We start from the raw sequence: 20,740 nt of genomic DNA, 5'->3' as shown, positions 1-20,740 counted from the left end.
GCACTCTCTAGAGTTGGAATAGTAATTTTTACTCCTACGCTATCCAACGCTTACTCTTTTGTTACACTCACTGGAGTTGGAATAGTAATTTAAACCCCTACGCTATCCAACGCTTTCCCTACTGTTGCACTCAATGGAGTGGGAATAGTAATTTTTACCTCTACGCTATCCAACGCTTTCCCTACTGTTGCACTCTCTGGAGTGGTAATAGTAATTTTTACCCCTACTCTATCCAATGTTTTCCCTACTGTTCCACTCGCCGGAGTTGGAATAGTAATTTTCACCCCTACGCTATCCAACACTTTACCTACTGTTGCACTCACTGGAGTTGGAATAGTAATTTTAACCCCTACGCTATCCAACGCTTTCCCTACTGTTGCACTCACTGGAGTGGGAATAGTAAATGATACCCCTACGCTATCCAACGCTTTCCCTACTGTTGCACTTACTGGAGTGGGAATAGTAATTTTTACCCCTACGCTATCCAACGATTTCCCTACTGTTGCACTCACTGGAGTGGGAATAGTAATTTTTAACCCTACACAATCCAACGCTTTCTCTACTGTTGCACTCTCTGGAGTGGTAATAGTAATTTTTACCCTTACGCTATCCAATGTTTTCCCTAATGTTGCACTCTCTGGAGTTGGAATAGTAATTTTTACTTCTATGCAATCCAACGTTTACCCTACTGTTACACTCACTGGAGTTGGAATAGTAATTTTTACCCCTATGCTATCCAATGCTTTCCCTACTGTTGCACTCACTGGAGTGGGAATAGTAATGTTTACCCCTACGCTATCCAACGCTTTCCCTACTGTTGCACTCACTGGAGTGGGAATAGTAAATTTTACCCCTAAGCTATCCAACGCTTTCCCTACTGTTGCACTCTCTGGAGTGGTAATAGTAATTTTTACCCCTACGCTATCCAATGTTTTCCCTACTGTTGCACTCTCTAGAGTTGGAATAGTAATTTTTACTCCTACGCTATCCAACGCTTACCCTTTTGTTACACTCACTGGAGTTGGAATAGTAATTTAAACCCCTACGCTATCCAACGCTTTCCCTTCTGTTGCACTCAATGGAGTTGGAATAGTAATTTTTACTTCTATGCTATCCAACGCTTTCCCTACTGTTGCACTCACTGGAGTTGGAATAGTAATTTTTACCCCTACGCTCTCCAACGCTTTCTCTACTGTTGCACTCACTGGAGTGGGAATAGTAATTTTTACCCCTACGCTATCCAACGCTTTCCCTACTGTTGCACTCACTGGAGTGGGAATAGTAAATGATACCCCTACGCTATCCAACGCTTTCCCTACTGTTGCACTTACTGGAGTGGGAATAGTAATTTTTACCCCTACGCTATCCAACGATTTCCCTACTGTTGCACTCACTGGAGTGGGAATAGTAATTTTTAACCCTACACTATCCAACGCTTTCTCTACTGTTGCACTCTCTGGAGTGGTAATAGTAATTTTTACCCCTAGGCTATCCAATGTTTTCCCTACTGTTGCACTCTCTGGAGTTGGAATAGTAATTTTTACTTCTATGCAATCCAACGTTTACCCTACTGTTACACTCACTGGAGTTGGAATAGTAATTTTTACCCCTACGCTATCCAACGCTTTCCCTACTGTTGCACTCACTGGAGTGGGAATAGTAATGTTTACCCCTACGCTATCCAACGCTTTCCCTACTGTTGCACTCACTGGAGTGGGAATAGTAAATTTTACCCCTACGCTATCCAACGCTTTCCCTACTGTTGCACTCTCTGGAGTGGTAATAGTAATTTTTACCCCTACGCTATCCAATGTTTTCCCTACTGTTGCACTCTCTAGAGTTGGAATAGTAATTTTTACTCCTACGCTATCCAACGCTTACTCTTTTGTTACACTCACTGGAGTTGGAATAGTAATTTAAACCCCTACGCTATCCAACGCTTTCCCTACTGTTGCACTCAATGGAGTGGGAATAGTAATTTTTACCTCTACGCTATCCAACGCTTTCCCTACTGTTGCACTCTCTGGAGTGGTAATAGTAATTTTTACCCCTACTCTATCCAATGTTTTCCCTACTGTTCCACTCGCCGGAGTTGGAATAGTAATTTTCACCCCTACGCTATCCAACACTTTACCTACTGTTGCACTCACTGGAGTTGGAATAGTAATTTTAACCCCTACGCTATCCAACGCTTTCCCTACTGTTGCACTCACTGGAGTGGGAATAGTAAATGATACCCCTACGCTATCCAACGCTTTCCCTACTGTTGCACTTACTGGAGTGGGAATAGTAATTTTTACCCCTACGCTATCCAACGATTTCCCTACTGTTGCACTCACTGGAGTGGGAATAGTAATTTTTAACCCTACACAATCCAACGCTTTCTCTACTGTTGCACTCTCTGGAGTGGTAATAGTAATTTTTACCCTTACGCTATCCAATGTTTTCCCTAATGTTGCACTCTCTGGAGTTGGAATAGTAATTTTTACTTCTATGCAATCCAACGTTTACCCTACTGTTACACTCACTGGAGTTGGAATAGTAATTTTTACCCCTATGCTATCCAATGCTTTCCCTACTGTTGCACTCACTGGAGTGGGAATAGTAATGTTTACCCCTACGCTATCCAACGCTTTCCCTACTGTTGCACTCACTGGAGTGGGAATAGTAAATTTTACCCCTAAGCTATCCAACGCTTTCCCTACTGTTGCACTCTCTGGAGTGGTAATAGTAATTTTTACCCCTACGCTATCCAATGTTTTCCCTACTGTTGCACTCTCTAGAGTTGGAATAGTAATTTTTACTCCTACGCTATCCAACGCTTACCCTTTTGTTACACTCACTGGAGTTGGAATAGTAATTTAAACCCCTACGCTATCCAACGCTTTCCCTTCTGTTGCACTCAATGGAGTGGGAATAGTAATTTTTACCTCTACGCTATCCAACGCTTTCCCTACTGTTGCACTCTCTGGAGTGGTAATAGTAATTTTTACCCCTACTCTATCCAATGTTTTCCCTACTGTTACACTCACTGGAGTTGGAATAGTAATTTTTACCCCTACGCTATCCAACGCTTTCCCTACTGTTGCAGTCACTGGAGTGGGAATAGTAATGTTTACCCCTACGCTATCCAACGCTTTCCCTACTGTTGCACTCACTGGAGTGGGAATAGTACATTTTACCCCTACGCTATCCAACGCTTTCCCTACTGTTGCACTCTCTGGAGTGGTAATAGTAATTTTTACCCCTACGCTATCCAATGTTTTCCCTACTGTTGCACTCTCTAGAGTTGGAATACTAATTTTTACTCCTACGCTATGCAACGCTTACCCTTTTGTTACACTCACTGGAGTTGGAACAGTAATTTAAACCCATACGCTATCCAACGCTTTCCCTACTGTTGCACTTAATGGAGTGGGAATAGTAATTTTTACCTCTACGCTATCCAACGCTTTCCCTACTGTTGCACTCTCTGGAGTGGTAATAGTAATTTTTACCCCTACTCTATCCAATGTTTTCCCTACTGTTGCACTCGCTGGAGTTGGAATAGTAATTTTCACCCCTAAGCTATCCAACACTTTCCCTACTGTTGAACTCACTGGAGTTGGAATAGTAATTTTAACCCCTACGCTATCCAACGCTTTCCCTACTGTTGCACTCTCTGGAGTGGGAATAGTAATTTTTACACCTACGCTATCCAACACTTTACCTGCTGTTGCACTCACTGGAGCCGTTACAGTAAATGTAACCCTTTCACTATCCTACAGTAAAAATATTGTATATGTTTTATAAATAATATGTATATATATATATATATATATATATATATATATATATATATATATATATGTGTGTGTGTGTATTAACATTTTTTTTAAGTTATTAAAATTCTTTCTCAATTTTACATTTATTTAATTTTTTTAAATACGTTTAAATGAATTTTATTTATTATTATATTACTTTTAATTTACTTTTAAGACATTTAAAAAATTAGATATTTTGACAGTCTATATTTTTTACACTCAATATTTTGGAGTCGATATTTTTGTACTTACCTGTTTGAAGATAGGAAGTTGATATTTTTGCCGTCGATATTTTGACCTCAATATTTCGTCCTCGAATATTTTGTCTGTCGATGTTCTGTCAGTAAACCTTTTTTGAACGAGTTACAAACCAACAATAGTCCTGATCATCAAAGGTTACACAAAATATGCCTATCCAACACTAGAGGATTCACCTAAAACTCTTATAACTTCCTCACAGACTTATCTTAGTCTATGTTGTGAGAAGTTGGCCTGATATGTGATGTTTCCAATTCTGGAACCACCTTGTATCAGTCCTAACAATCCCTTATGGTGTCTGGTTGTAAGTCAACCTTATTAGACAAGCTATCCTAGTGGTAGCATGGACTAAGCAGCCTTAAAGGCTAAACTCAAGAGGTCGTGTTAAGCAAGCTGTTTTACCAATCACAATCCTGTAATACCAAATGAAAGGACACCACACAAGTTATATATAAAAATATATGTATTTATTTCTAGAATAATCCTCTGTACTCTTTATGAGTGCAGAGGCACAAGCGTTAAAACAATAGCACAGTTAAACATATGAAAGTTGCACAATTATGGATGAGGCCGGGGGGCCACGCAAACCATACATTAAAAAGTGGTATAAGAGATACCAATCGAACAGTGGTTAGGCCCAGGGCCTAGGGAATCGCTGGGCGCAGTCGGGACTAGCAATGCTGAAGTCAGGAAAAGCCTGCGGGATTCGGGTGCAGCGCTTAAAGCACACGCACGCACCAATGCAAAGTCAATGGTGCGTAGAAGTTATAAAGTTATAGTTTAAGGAGACTTCCGCTTAACCTAGCAAGATGAAACTTTAGACACATACACTAGAGGTGAGTACCAGTGTGGGAACACCAGCGTTGATGAGTTACCTCACCCACAGGAAGCGGGTGCACAGGTGCGAAGTGGTGTCGGGTTTTGTCACGCTGGTTGATGGTGCTTGGAGCTGAAGATGCGGCAGGCGTCGTGAAGGAGAAGTGTCCTGTGTGATCCAAGGGTGGATTGGAGTTGTAGAGTACCTGAAAGCAGAGGGGACAGAGTCTGGGTCACTCAGCAGTGACCAGGGTGGAACCAGGACGGAACCAGGCAATGTTGGGCGCAATCAGGTGGTTGTCAAGGAGCTTCTCTCCGCTGCCACGTGGACTCTAGGGCATCTTCGACGTCCAGGAGTGGACCACGAGCTGTCCTACAAAGACTCTCGCCGTCGGCGGTATCGGCTTCAGGATTGGAGCAAAGAACACTTGGCAAGAGCAATCCACGCAGGACTGAAAGATTGCTTCTCACTCGGACCAGGAGGGTCAGAGTGGGTGCTCCTTTTCAGAGAAGCAAGTGCAAGTCTGGAGCAACCAGAATCATAAGTTAGATTTCGTAGTTCGTTGGCAGAGGGGCCACAAGCCAACGGGCAAGTGACCGGGTTGAGCCAAAAGAAGCAGAAGGGCCCCACACAGCACTAGGTGAGTGTAGAGGGGTGAACTTCGGTGCAAAAGAGGCTGAGGGCTAGGGCTTCTTAAACCCCGATGTACAGCTTCGAGGGTCACTCGTGGGCTGCACGGTCAGCGTCTCGTGGTCTTTCCAAGATGGCGGGCCCCACGCTTCCGGTTGCCTCCACGGGTCTCAGCTCTGCAGGGACTGTGGATCGGGCTGTTAGAAAGCAGGCACGCTTGGTCTTGTCAGCCTCTGCCGCTCGAGTTCCGGCAGGAACTGCAACAAAGCAAACGTCGAGGTGCTGGATGGTGCCTGTTTGCACAGGGTGGTCACTCCTTGACCACAAGGGAGATTCTTCAGTCTTCTACGTCCAGTAGGATGTCGAAGGGTCCAGAGTTTCATTTCATAAGTTTCAGTCAGGATAATCTGAGTGCGTTAGCACTACTCCCATTCTTATACCAATCTAGGGGGCTGGATTACCTGCTAGGTCCCCTCCTATGGGTGGGACCCAGGAAGGGGGTGGTTACACCCCCTTCCCTTTGTCCAGGTCGCGTTGGGACTGGGGCTGGTGTGCCCCAGAACCGGTTTGACCGGATTATGCAAGGGGAAGCCTTGTGCTCAACAGGCAGTTTCTGGTTTCTTTCAAACCTCCCTGCTACATTCCACTATCTCCTGTCTAGGGTGGTGTGACACCTCCCCTTGACAGGAAGGCCTTTGTCCAGGCCTCCTGTGCTGAGTTTCAGTCGGCAGCAGGAGGTCAGATTTGTGTCTGTGGCAGAAGCGTCCATTTTGTGATGCTGAGGCTCTTTTAAAATCAACCGCGTTTCAATAAAGTAACATGTCTTCTCCCTCTAGAAGGGTGGAATGCTATCCCTGTCGACAGGACTGTCAAGGGGATAGTATTCCAAATCGTATGACACCTTACACAACATGTTTTGATAAAGCCAAACCAAAGTTGACATATAACCGCGAGGATTATAATGCACTTAATAGTATATGGTATGGCATTATCCCGGAACAGCTTAGGGAGTTGCTCCCGACAGCTGCAGACAGGCTCAGCTCACGCTTGAGCTCCATCTCACATTAAACCACGCACTCTGCCTCCAGGATTGATAAGGCCTTCCATAGGAGTGACTCACAGGTTTATATGTGTCCAGATATAGGTTTAGATATAGGGATACTATATCTAAGCAAGAGGTGATTACACCAACTTGCCCCAGCTGAGTGATCAGCCAGTTGTGTCAATTTAAGAACCAGCCAGCGGTGGCAAAAGCTATGCTGCAGCCCCTGGTAGGCCTTGGTGGCACATATGCCCTGAGCACCTATAGTGCATGGTACAGGGGCTGACAAGGAGTCCAGTTCCAATTGGGTTATGTACCTATAGTACATGTATGTGAATTTAGAGAGAGAACAGCAGGCTGGGGGTCTGATTAGCAGGCCCACAGCCTCATTAAGTCGAAAACCAGTGAAGCAAAAAGCAAAAATTGGGGTGACCATAGGATAGAAGACCCTACTCTCCTACACAACCCCCCCTCCAAAAGCAGGGACATTAAACTTAACCTTGACCAGATAAGTCTTCATGTTCTAAGTGGAAGTACCTGGAGAGACCATCTGCATTACCATGGTCAGTCCCTGGGCGGTGCTCCACTGTAAAGTCCATCCCCTGTAGGGAAATGGACCACCTGAGTAGTTTGAGGTTTTCACCCTTCATCTGATTTCGCCACAAAAGGGGCTTATGGTCTGTCTGAATTAGGAAGTGAGTTCGAAACAAGTATGGCCTCAACTTCTTCAGGGCCCAAACCACAGCAAAGGCCTCCCTCTCAATAGCTGACCAACGTTTCTCCCTGGGGGTCAGCCTTCTGCTAATAAAAGCAATGGGCTGGTCATGACCATCTGTATTCAGTTGTGAAAGCACAGCTCCCACCCCATCTCAGAAGCATCTGTCTGTAAAATGAACTGTTTGGAGTAGTCAGGACTCTTCAGGATAGGTGCAGAGCACATGGCCTTCTTCAGGTCTTCAAATGCCTTTTGACAGCTAACTGTCCACTGAACCTTTTTTGGCATCTTCTTGGATGTCAAGTCATTTAATGGTGTCACAATGGACCCATAGTTCTTCACAAACTTTCTGTAATACCCAGTCAGGCCCAAGAAGGCTCTGACTTGTGTCTGGGTAGTTGGAGGAGCCCAGTCCTGTATGGTCTGGATCTTGCTCTCCGATGGTTGAACCTGACCCCCACTTACTAGGTGGCCCAGGTACACAACCTTGCTCTGCCATATATGGCACTTAGTAGCCTTGATAGTCAGGCCTGCCTTTTGCAGGGCCTCCAGAACCTTCTTCAGGTGGATCAGGTGATCCTCCCAGGTGGAGCTAAAGACAGCAATGTCATCTAGATATGCTGCGCAAAAGTCATCCAACCCAGCAAGGACTTGATTCACCAACCTTTGGAAGGTGGCAGGTGCATTCTTCAAACCAAAGGGCATTATCACAAACTGATAATGTCCACTAGGGGTAGAGAATACTGTTTTGGCTTTTGACTCATCAGCTAACCTGATCTGCCAGTAGCCAGCTGTCAAATCAAATGTGCTCAGAAACTTGGCAGAAGCCAATTTATCAATTAACTCATCTGCTCTTGGAATGGGATGTGCATCTGTCCTTGTGACAGCATTTAGACCTCTGTAGTCCACACAAAACCTCATTTCTCTCTTTCCATCTTTGGTATGGGGTTTTGGCACAAGGACTACTGGGCTGGCCCATGGGCTCTCAGATGGCTCAATACCTCCAAGCTCAAGCATCTTTTGCACCTCAGCCTTTATACAATCCCTGACGTGGTCAGGTTGCCTGTAGACTTTATTCTTCACAGGCAGACTGTCACCAGTGTCCACCTCATGGGTGCACCAGTTAGTTTGCCTGGGTGTGAGTTAAAACATATGCCTGTGGGCCTGCAACACCTGTCTGCAGTCCACCTGTTGTTGCTCAGTGAGGTGGCCTGCCAAGGCTACTCCATCAACTGAACCACCATCAGGGTTCTGGGAAAGCAGGTCTGGGAGAGGGTCACTCTCTTCCTCCTGGTCCCCATCTGTGGCCATGAGCATGCTCATGTCCTCCCTGTCAACAAATGCTTTCAAACAATTTACATGGAGCACCCTGTGGGGGCTCCTAGGGGTTCCAAAGTCAACCACATAGGTGACTTCTCCCTTTTTCTCAACAATGGGGTAGGGTCCAGTCCATTTGTCCTGGAATGCTGCTGGGGCCACTGGCTCCAACACCCACACCATCTGCCCTGGCTTGTACTCCACCAGAACAGCCTTTTGGTCATGCCAAGCTTTCTGTAATTCTTGACTGGCCTCCAGGTTTTTGGATGCTCTCTCCATGTATTCAGCCATCCGGGAGCGGAGACCAAGTACATAGTCCACAACATCTAGCTTAGGCTTTTTGAGAGGAAACTCCCATCCTTCCTTCACCAAACATAGTGGACCCCTAACAGGGTGGCCAAACAAAAGTTCAAAAGGGCTGTAGCCAACCCCCTTCTGTGGGACCTCTCTGTAAGCAAAGATCAAGCAGGGTAAAAGGGTGTCCCATTTCCGCCTAAGCTTCTCTGGTAATCCTTTTATCATTCTTTTGAGGGTCTTGTTGAATCTCTCCCCAAGCCCATTGCACTGTGGGTGATAGGGTCTGGTAAACTTGTAGTTTACCAAGTTGCTGATATCTCCGTGCGCTCCTTAATATGAAACCAAAATTTATCGATAGTTCGTATAACGCAAACCTTGGCACACTGTGCCTGACAGTGCCTTAAATTATCAGGAGAATGTGTGATATGGATATCACTAAGGTTGCGTAAATTGACATGGAACACATCCGGTTTCTTCACTCATTAAACGTTGCTTAATTATTGAAATTAAACCAATCTTGTCATTGTGTTCTCATCATATATTTTTTATTCATAATGATCAAGAGTGTTGGTAAGAATTCATTCCAATCAATCATAATAGTAGGCAAATTGCATTACTTCATGCTCGCCCAATGCATTTCGGGTTAACTGTGTAACCCTTCGTCAGGGGCCTAAAACAAATGAAAACATACAGGTCCTGTATGTTTTCATTTGTTTTAGGTCCCTGACGAAGGGTTACACAGTTAACCCGAAACTTGTAGTTTACTCCACACTCCTTCCACATTGCCTTTAAGTATCCAGATATGAAGTTGGTACCTCTGTCTGAAAGAACCTCCTTTGGAAAACCCACTCTTGAGAAAACTGCAAGAAGGGCCTTTGCCACAACAGGTGCTGTTGTGGTCCTCAGGGGAATTGCCTCTGGATACCTGGTGGCATGATCCACTACCACCAGTATAAATCTGTGCCCAGATGCTGTTTGAGAATCCATGGGACCCACAATTTCTATTCCAACTCTTTCAAAGGGTACCCCCACCACAGGTAGTGGTATCAGGGGGGCCTTTATTGTGCCACCTGACTTACCACTGGCTTGGCAAGTGACACAGGAGCGACAAAACTCCTTGACATTTTCTGACATATGAAGCCAGTGAAAGTGAGGGACAAGCCTGTCCCAAGTCTTGTTCTGGCCTAAGTGTCCTGCAAGGGGAATATCATGGGCCAAGGTAAGAAGGAAGCCCCTAAATTTCAAAGGTATGACCAACCTCCTGGTGGCACCAGGCTTGGGGTCTCTAGCCTCTGAATAAAGGAGCCCATCATCCCAATACACTTTATGGGTACCTTGAGCATTCCCTGCAGCCTCAGCAGCAGCTTGCTGTCTGAGGGGTTCAAGAGAAGGGCAATCTAATTGGGCCTGCCCCAGGTCTGCCCTTGAGGGTCCCCCTGTCCCCAGAAACTCAACCTGATCAGGTTCAAGCTCCTCAGAGACAGTCTCCTCTTGGACTGCAGAACCAGCTTCCTGTGAAGTCTGGTCCTCAACCTGGGGCAAGTGGGAAGGCACAGCCTTAACCCTCTTGCTCTTTCTCTTGGGTTGTGGTTGGTCTATTGTTCCAGGATCCACCACTGGTTCAGGAAGGCACTTCTTAGCCTGAGTCCTTGTCACTGCAAGGACATGTGCTGAAATCCCTAGCATTTCTGCATGAGTCCTGTACTCCAATTCTGACCAAACTGAGCTTTCCAGATCATTGCCTAACAGACAGTCTACTGGGAGGTCTGCACTCACAACACCTTTCTTTAGGCCATTTACCCCTCCCCAGGAGAAGTTCACAACAGCCACACTATGTGTAGTGTGGTGATGCTTGCATTGGTCACTAGGTAATTCTCACCTAGTACAATCTGTCCAGGGTCCACAAAGTCAGGTGTCACCATAATGACACTGGCACACATGTCCCTGTAGGCCTGAGCTAGTTTCTCATTTATCAAAGGCATCTGCCTTTACTTGCCCAGGTTACTGGGACTCACAGTAGTGGTCAAAGATAAGTCCACATCATAAAGCAGAACTGCCTGAGTAGGAACTCTGACTAGGCCAGATTCCATCTCAGTACCCAGGGTTAACCCTACTATGCCCTTAGGTTGTGTACTACCACTGCTGACTGTACTAGGGGGTGTAGGTGCTTTAGGAGCTGTAGTGGTAGGAACTGGATTTTTCTTGGTGCATTCACTCCCCCAATGGGAAATGGACTTACATGTATTGCACCAAGGTTTCTTTGAGCCATCATTCTTCTTCTTTTTGTTACCATTTTGGGAACCACCCTCCTTATTAGAATTTTGTGGGCCTGAAGAAGACTTCTGGTCTTTTTCTTTATCTTTCTTATCCCCACCCTTCTGGTCTGTTTTCTTCTGGTCACCACCATGGTTCTGGGGTTTCTGCTTAATCCTTTTTCTGACCCATTTGTCCGCCTTCTTTCCCAATTTTAGGGGAGAGGTCAGATCAGAGTCAATAAGGTATTGATGCAACAGCTGGTTCTGACAGTTATTAAGGATCTGCTCTCTCATTATAAGATTGTACAATCCTGTATAGTCTGAGACTTTACTACCCTGCAGCCAACCCTCCAGAGCCTTAGTGGCACAATCAACAAAATCAGTCCAGTCCTGAGTCTGTGCTTTTTGGGTGTCTCTGAACTAAGCATGGGCGAATTTTGCGGATCTCGCGTTCGCGGATTTTGCGGATTTGGGAACTCGCAATTCGCAAAATCCGCAAATTCTCGTGAATTTGCGGATTTTTTTTTTTTATGTTCGCACGGGTTTCTGCAAGTTCGCGAGGGTTTTGTACAATTTCGCAAATTGCGAAATTGTACAAAACGCGTGCGAACTTGCAGCAACCCGTGCGAACACAATAATATGAAGAGAAAGAAGCTCCTGGTCACAGGAACAGCACGGGGATTGCGCTCATGAAAGTCAAGGATGCAAAGGCCTCTACCCAGCATCACAGCTGATTTTCCACAGTAGATTTGGGAAGAGGCACACCTGTCCCGCCTCGAAGACGCTCATAATTGTTTTTGGGCTAATGAATGAGTCACTGGTTTTGAGCATCAACTAGTTCGAGCGACCATGCAAAGGCCGCCCTCTACCCAGCATCACAGCTGACTTTCCACGGTAGATTTGGGAAGAGGCACACCTGTCCAGCCTCGAAGACGCTCATGATTGTTTTTGGGCTAATGAATGAGTCACTGAATTTGAGCATCAACTAGTTCGAGCGACCATGTGTGTGTTACTATGCAATCGCCCCGAAGGGCGCAGGGGTCCCTTGAGTGTGCTGTCCATCATAGTGGGTGAATGGCGGGAAGACGGTGCAAACCGCGAGTGTGTGGGCTGGGCCAAACGGGCAGGGCTACCATGTGAGTTCACATAGTGTGTATAAAAGGTCAGAGAAAGATCAGTTCAGCAGATGAAGAGAAATAAATAAGCTCCTGGTCACAGAAACAGCACGGGTATTGCGCTCGTGAAAGTCACGGATGCAAAAGCCTTTATCCAGCATCACAGCTGATTTTCCACGGTAGATTGTGAAGAAGTCACAGGAAGGGCATGGTAAATATTTTAGGATGGCGCAGGCAAGCTGCCAACGCCATCCTAAAATAGTTACTAAGTTAGCTTCAACAGGAAGCTCTAATAGATAAAATCGAGCACCTGCTTTATTTTATCTATTAGAGCTTCCTGTTGAAGCTAACTTAGTAACTATTTTAGGATGGCGCTGGCAGCTTGCCGGCGCCATCCTAAAATATTTACAACAGGCCAGGCTTCAACTTTTGAACTTTTGCCCCCGGAAAAATCCGCCCCTCGCGGATTTGCGAATTCTCGGTAAATTCGCGGGAGTTCGCGGATCGCGAATTTACCGAAAATTCGCAAAATCCGCGAGCGGAGCGGATTTTCCGCTCATACTTACTCTGAACAACAACCTGTATTGCTCAGTGGTTAGGCCAAACCCTTCAATAAGAGCACTCTTCAGGACAGAGTAGTTTTTGGCATCCTTAGGTCTAACTGTGAGGAGCCTATCCCTCCCTTTCTCAGAAAAGGAGTACCATAAAATTGCAGCCCACTGATCCTGAGGAACCTGCTGTACCATGCATGCTCTCTCAAGAGCAGTCATCCATTTGTGGATGTCATCCCCTTCCTTGTAGGGGGGCACAATTTTTGTCAGATTTCTATTGTCATAGCCCCTGTCTTTCACTCTAGGAATATTGCTGCCAGCAGTGGAATCTAATCCACACAACATTTGTTCTCTTGCTAAAGCAAGTTTAGCTTGAGCCAAGGCTATCTCTTCCCTCTCTATCTGAAGTTGGACAGCCCTCATCCTGGCCCTATGCTCTTTTCTCTGGGGGGAAGTCATTCCCCTTTGAGATTCCCTTGAGACACTAGAAATATGAGAGTCCCCTGAGGGAGATCTCACCCTTCTATTGCCTGAGGGAATTATGTTACAGGATCTGGGGAGGTGCTGGCCCTCTCCATTCCCATGTAGGTCTAAGTTGGCCTGGTTAAGCCTGCAAACTACAACCTGGTTACCCCTCTGATTCTGACCTGACTCATCTACTTCTGAGTCTTCTTCTTCCTCCTCTTCTTCCTCCTCTTCCACCTCTGGGGTGGGCTCAGTCTCAGGGGTGTTCACTCCATCTCCTGCATCTAAGGGAACTCTACTCGCCTTATCTAAGTCATCCATTTCCAGGATGGCTATCAGGGAAGGAATGGTGGGGTTGTGACCCCTTTTTAGCCCTCTTGCAATGCATAAGGCACTCAAGTCTTTATGGCTAAGTTCGTCATAGCTGGAAGTTGCCTTGGTAAGGTTAACTGTCACAGGGGCAGAGCCTGAAGCTCCTCCTGTGCCAGACATGACTGCTAGTGAGGTGCAAGTGGTGCACTTACCTACACTAAGTGTTTTCCTACTGTATCTTGCTAGTGAGTTGTAGGCAGGGTGTGCTAATCCCTTTAATCTACCACTACTAAGTTCAGTAGAACTTAAATATGCTAAGCTTTTGTTTATATGTACCTAAGGTACTTGATGTGATCTTTCATTTTGATAAAAAGATTGCAATGGTAAAAACAACAGCAAGCTCAAATCCGCACCGCTGCACACCAATGTGGTAAGTTCGCCTGATATGTGATGTTTCCAATTCTGGAACCACCTTGGATCAGTCCAAACAATCCCTTATGGTGTCTGGTTGTAAGTCAACCTTATTAGACAAGCTATCCTAGTGGTAGCATGGACTAAGCAGCCTTAAAGGCTAAACTCAAGAGGTCGTGCTAAGCGAGCTGTTTTACCAATCACAATCCTGTAATACCAAATGAAAGGACACCACACAAGTTATATATAAAAATATATGTATTTATTTCTAAAATAATCCTCTGTACTCTTTATGAGTGCAGAGGCACAAGCGTTAAAACAAAAGCACTGTTAAACATATGAAAGTTGCACAATTATGGATGAGGCCGGGGGGCCACGCAAACCATATATTAAAAAAGTGGTATAAGAGATACCAATCGAACAGTGGTTAGGCCTAGGGCCTAGGGAATCGCTGGGAGCAGTCGGGACTAGCAATGCTGAAGTCGGGAAAAGCCTGCGGGATTCGGGTGCAGTGCTTAAAGCACATGCACGCACCAATGCAAAGTCAATGGTGCGTAAAAGTTATAAAGTTATAGTTTAAGGAGACTTCCACTTAACCTAGCAAGATGAAACTTTAGACACATACACTAGAGGTGTGTACCAGTGTGGAAACACCAGCGTTGATGAGTTACCTCACTCACAGGAAGCGGGTGCACAGGTGCGAAGTGGTGTTGGGTTTTGTCACGCTGGTTGATGGTGCTTGGAACTGAAGATGCTGCAGGCGTCGTGAAGGAGAAGTGTCCGGTGTGATACAAGGGTGGATCGGAGTTGTAGAGTACCTGAAAGCAGAGGGGACAGAGTCTGGGTCACTCAGCAGTGACCAGGGTGGAACCAGGACGGAACCAGGGAATGTCGGGCGCAATCAGGTGGTTGTTGAGGAGCTTCTCTCCGCTGCCACGTGGACTCTAGGGCATCTGCGATGTCCAGGAGTGGATCACGAGCTGTCCCACAAAGATTCTCGCCGTCGGCGGTGTCGGCTTTAGGATTAGAGCAAATAACACTTGGCAAGAGCAATCCACGCAGGACTGGAAGATTGCTTGTCACTCGGACCAGGAGGGCCAGAGCGGGTGCTCCTTTTCAAAGGAGCGAGTGCAAGTCTATAGCAACCAGAATCACAAGTTAGATTTTGCAGTTCATCAGCACAGGGGCCACAAGCCAACGGGCAAGTGACCGGGCCAACGCGTTGAGCCAAAAGAAGCAGAAGGGCCCCACGCAGCACTCGGTGAGTGTAGAGGGGTGAACTTCGGTGCAAAAGAGGCTCAAGGCCGGGGCTTATCAAACCCCAATGTACAGCTTCTAGGGTCACTCGTGGGCTGCACGGTCAGCGTCTCATGGTCTTTCCAAGATGGCGGGCCCCACGCTTCCGGTCGCCTCCACGGGTCTCAGCTCTGCAGGGACTGTGGATCGAGCTGTTCAAAGGCAGCCATGCTTGGTCTTGTCGGTCTCTGTTGCTCGAGTTTCAGCGGGAACTGCAACAAAGCAAACATCAAAGTGCTGGATGGTGCCTGTTTGCACAGGGTGGTCACTCCTTGACCACAAGGGAGATACTTCAGTCTTCTACGTTGAGTAGGATGTCGAAGGGTCCAGAGTTTTGTTTCATAAGTTTCAGTCAGGATAATCTGAGTGCGTTGGCACGGCTCCGATTCTTATACCAATCTAGGGGGCTGGATTACCTGCTAGGTCCCCTCCTATGGGTGGGACCCAGGAAGGGGGTGGTTACACCCCTTTCCCTTTGTCCAGGTCGCGCTGGAACTGGGGCTGTTGTGCCCCAGAACCGGTTTGACCGGATTATGCAAGGGGAAGCCTTGTGCTCCCCAGGCAGTATCTGGTTTCTTTCAAACCTCCCTGCTACAATCCACTATCTCCTGTCTGGGGTGGTGTGACACCTCCCCGTGACAGGAAAGCCTTTGTCCAGGCCTCTTGTGCTGAGTTTCGGTCGGCAGCAGGAGATCAGACTTGTGTCTGTGGCATAGGCGTCCATTTTGTGATGCTGAGGCTCTTTTAAAATCAACTGCGTTTCAGTAAAGTAACATGTCTTCTCCCTCTAGAAGGGTGGAATGCTATCCCCGTCGACGGACTGTCGAGGGGATAGTATTCCAAATCGTATGACACCTTACACGACATGTTTTGATAAAGCCAAACCAAAGTTGACATATAACCGCGAGGATTATAATGCACTTAATAGTATATGGTATGGCATTATACCGGAAAAGCTTAGGGAGTTGTTCTTGACAGCTGCAGACAGGCTCAGCTCATGTTCGAGCTCCATCTCACATTAAACCACACACTCTGCCTCCAGGATTGATAAGGCCTTCCATAGGAGTGACTCACAGGTTTATATGTGTCCAGATATAGGTTTAGATATAGGGATACTATATCTAAGCAAGAGGTGATTACACCAACTTGCCCCAGCTGAGTGATCAGCCAGTTGTGTCAATTTAAGAACCAGCCAGGGGTGGCAAAAGCTATGCTGCAGCCCCTGGTAGGCCTTGGTGGCACCTATGCCCTGAGCACCTATAGTGCATGGTACAGGGGCTGACAAGGAGTCCAGTTCCAATTGGGTTATGTACCTATAGTACATGTATGTGAATTTAGAGAGAGAACAGCAGGCTGGGGGTCTGATTAGCAGGCCCACAGCCTCATTAAGTCGAAAACCAGTGAAGCAAAAAGCAAAAATTGGGGTGACCATAGAATAGCAGACCCTACTCTCCTACATCTGTGTTGTGGTGTATCTTAATTAAAATACTATACCATCATAGATCCACCCAAGTACAAAATAAAAAGTGTGGAACAGAGAGAGAGCACCTCACGGGAACAACACCAAGGGGACCGCTGCCTGGTACTCGTCAGCAGGTCCACTTATCATCATCGGTTACTTTCTCTCTGAGAGGAAAAAAAGAAATGTGTGTGTGTGTTATTAACAAAATCTCAAACCCATGAACTCAAAATCAATATAAAAACCTAAATGTGAATGCACTATCTATATGTGCTATTACAATGCATGCCCTTTGGACACCGTGAGAATATAAACAGATAATCCTCACCTCTAAAAATTGGTAAAGCTAACTAGCTTGGGATAACTCTAGTCAGTGCTGCTAGCTTCCAAAATTAAAAATGGTTCCCTTCAAACCATTGTATGACACTTTGAATTTTAAAATAGCAATTTCTAGTGGGTCACAAATTCACCTACCTCATGAATAATAATTAGGTAGGTTGCAATTTGTGGCCCAATATGAATTGCTGCCATCACGGGAATGGTGGCCTGCTTGGGTCAGCAGTCCCCCATGTCTATGATTGCTTTTAATAAATCAATCTTTTTTTTTCTAATGCCGGCTATTTTCCTTAAAGGATAGTATTTGTTTTAAAAATTGAAAATGAAATGTTGAAGTTGCTTTTTTAACATTTTGAAAGGGTCCCATGGGGATTTCTTCCTATTTGCAAATTGGTTGCCACTAATTTTGAAGTGGTTGTAAAGTATTACTGTTTTGCGACCGGAATGTGGTCGCAAAACATTATTACATACCTTACAAATTCTATATTTGGAAAGGATGCCCTAAACACGTCCCTTCTGAATACGAAATAATAATTGGGTAGCAGACTAAATTGTGATTCGTTTACTAGTGACAGAATCACAATTTGTGTGTTTGTGTATTGAAAAAAGCATTTATGCTGTCCCAAACTGCCTGATTCTGTGACTCAGGGTGTATGTGACCTCAAAACATGCTTTGTTGTTGTATGTACTTTATTCGATATAAAAAATCATAAAAGCATGTACAAGAATGATTTAAGAATAAAAAGTATGTCAATTCATACAACAAGTAACACTATAGAATTTGTCTAAAATGTCCAGTAAAAGCTTATACAATATATACAATAAAAACAGATATAATTTACAAATTGGCATATATACAGCATTTGAGCTCTTAAAACACTAACTCTTACTGTGATTTAGCAGCTTGGTACGTCTCAGCCAGGTGTTACCCAGGTATTTTCCTACTGCACAGATCATGCTGGGGGAGGAAGTATCTATTTTAAACATGCGTAATGCTGCCCTGTAGTCCTTAAACCCCAAATTTCTGCATGCAGGTTTAAGCCATTTCCTCCTGGCAGCCCTATAAGTGGGACATGCAAAGAGGAAGTGGGGGAGCGATTCTGATGGCGCTTGGCAACCTGGGCAACTCGCAGGAGTTGAGCTGTGGTTCCTCCATCCCGCTACCAACTCATTAAGTGGGAGCATTCCTAGCCTGAACTTCATATAAAGCATTCTATCTCAGGGAGATTGTATAAAATCGAGATAATGCTCAAATTTGACATCCGGCTTGTGCTCTACAAACTGTTCTGTAAGGGTCCCCCAATTGGGTTTTTGTGCCTCTACCCCTTTTACCCATTCCCAGTATGCCTTCTTGACAATTTGCTTAGCAGGCAGGGTCTGGCTTGCCCATGCCTCTCCAAACCAAATTTCTATTACCGACTGCTTTAATTTACAGATCCACTTGATCTTATTCCCTGAGTCTAAGCTGATGATCTCACTCAGTGCAGCGGCATAGTTGGCCAGTTCAGGAGTCCTTCTTAGGAGGACCCAAAAAAGTAAAGGTTGTTATCTTGCAATATTTGTAAAGGTCTGCTTCCCCAGGTCACTACGGAGCGGAGTTAGAGGGGTTTTTGAGGGGAAGGGAAACCAGGCCTCTGTAAAACTTGTTCTCTGATCTCTCCAAATCGCAAACATTCTCGAATCCCCATAACTCCGACCCATAGAGCGCAGAGGGCAGTGCCTTACCATCATAGACCACCAGAGCCGGGCCTACTGGTCTACTAGATGAAAGCTGCTGCTCTCTTAGGATAGCACCTGCCACCTTCCTATGATTAAGGAGCATTTTGGCTAAATGGGTATTCCACTTCATTTGGTTATTCATCCTGATCCCCAAATAGTCAAAAGACTCTACAGTTTCCAAGGGGGTGCCATTCAGATTAATGCAGTTCTTAAAACGTTTAGATGGGGATAGTGTCATCAGTTTCATTTTACCGGTGTTGATCGATAGTCCCCGAATATCACAAAACTGGCTGAACCTATCTAACAATTTTTGTAGGCCAGTGGGGGTTTTTGACACCAATAGCGTGTCGTCTGCGAATAGGAGGGTGGGGATTTTCTCCCCGGCCAGGGTTGGGGCATCAATTGGAACCTCTCTCAAATGGTCTACCACCCCATTTACAAAGAGAGAGAACAAGGTTGGAGCCAAAACACAACCCTGGCATACCCCCCTATTAGCCATCCTTCCTGTTAACTGCCCTTGGTTGCCCCACCTGATTCTGGCATAATTCCCCTCATGAAGACGCTTGGTGAAATCAAGGATCATAGGAGGGATGCTTTGTACATCTGACCCATATTATCTGATTCTCTGCCTTATTATTGATCAGTGGGGGGGTGATGGGGTGAGGATGAGTACTGGGGAGAAGGGATGACAAAGTGGATAAAAGTGCATTTGACTACTATGAAGACAAAGAATAAATGGAAGGAATACATTATAATGTAGCAAAACAAAAGGTGAAGAGTCCCATGCACATTTTGGCTCCTTTTTGTATATTTTTTATCATCACTTTTGGAATTTATGTTAGGAAAAAAGGTAACATAGAACATTGCTAACTCTATCACTGTACCTCATTTGAAATGTGTGGTTTACTTGCTATGTTTAATCATTCATGCATTTAGTGTGAAAATGTTAAAGGTCTTGAAGATCAGTACTCCAAATCAATTTTGTCTATATTTTTTTCAAGCCCCTTGAAATGACTTAGCTTGCTTACAGTGCTTACCATTTTATAAAACAATTGTAAGAAAATATGTGTGCCATTTTGTGGGGTCTCTAATGAATTTTACATGAGGACCCTGTGCATAATTAAAACATTTGAAGACAAAAGAGGAGCATGTATTGTTCCTTTCTGCTAAGTGACATTTTGCCCTTCCTAGCCATCTCCAGTGCTCCTACAAAATTTACTAGCTGCTCAGAGCAGGTGGTAAATGTGTTTGCCAAACTCCCAAAATAGGAAATTCTGTGTGTAATCTGGTCCGTTAATTCCAGTTCCACACAGTTATTTCGCAATCCGTGAGGTTTCACTCGTAATTTCAAGAATAGTATGCAGAGGTTCTAGCCCCGAATTGGATATTCCAGCCAGCGGCGGCTCACCGAGGGAGTGCTGCTGGCGGTGAGGCGGGGCGGGAGAGGGGCAGGGTGGGGGTCTAGTGGACTCGTACTTACAGCGGAACGGAGTTAAGTAGGAAAATAAATCAATAAAACAATTTACATTGCACGTATTACAGATTGTGCTGGCACACATATAGCACCAATACTATCACCAGCTCGTGGTCGGAAGGGTCTGCGGATCCACCGCGTCTCTAGATATCAAAACTTTTATTTTTTGATGTTCTCAGCAACAACTGAACGGATTTACACCATTTAAAAAAAGGAGGCTTTCTGAACCAAGCTCTACCTTTTTGCCAAATTTGGTGTAATTCCGTTCAGGAGTTTGTGCTGTAGCCATGTCTAAAGTTTCCTATGGGAAATTAATTTTCCGACCTCTTTTTTTAAAAGTTCTCAAGAACTAACAAAAAAGGCCTCTTTCTGAACCAAGGGCTACCTTTTTGAGAGGGTCGCACGAGCGCCAGCGGCTCTTTCTATATACCAAAGTTCTCCAGGGGTGCGAAAAGAGGCGATAACGCC

This window comes from Lissotriton vulgaris, chromosome 5, assembly GCF_964263255.1.
Source record: "Lissotriton vulgaris chromosome 5, aLisVul1.2, whole genome shotgun sequence".
Taxonomy (NCBI): domain Eukaryota; kingdom Metazoa; phylum Chordata; class Amphibia; order Caudata; family Salamandridae; genus Lissotriton; species Lissotriton vulgaris.
The sequence above is the reverse complement of the archived record's forward strand: the minus strand, read 5'-3'. Positions refer to the sequence as shown.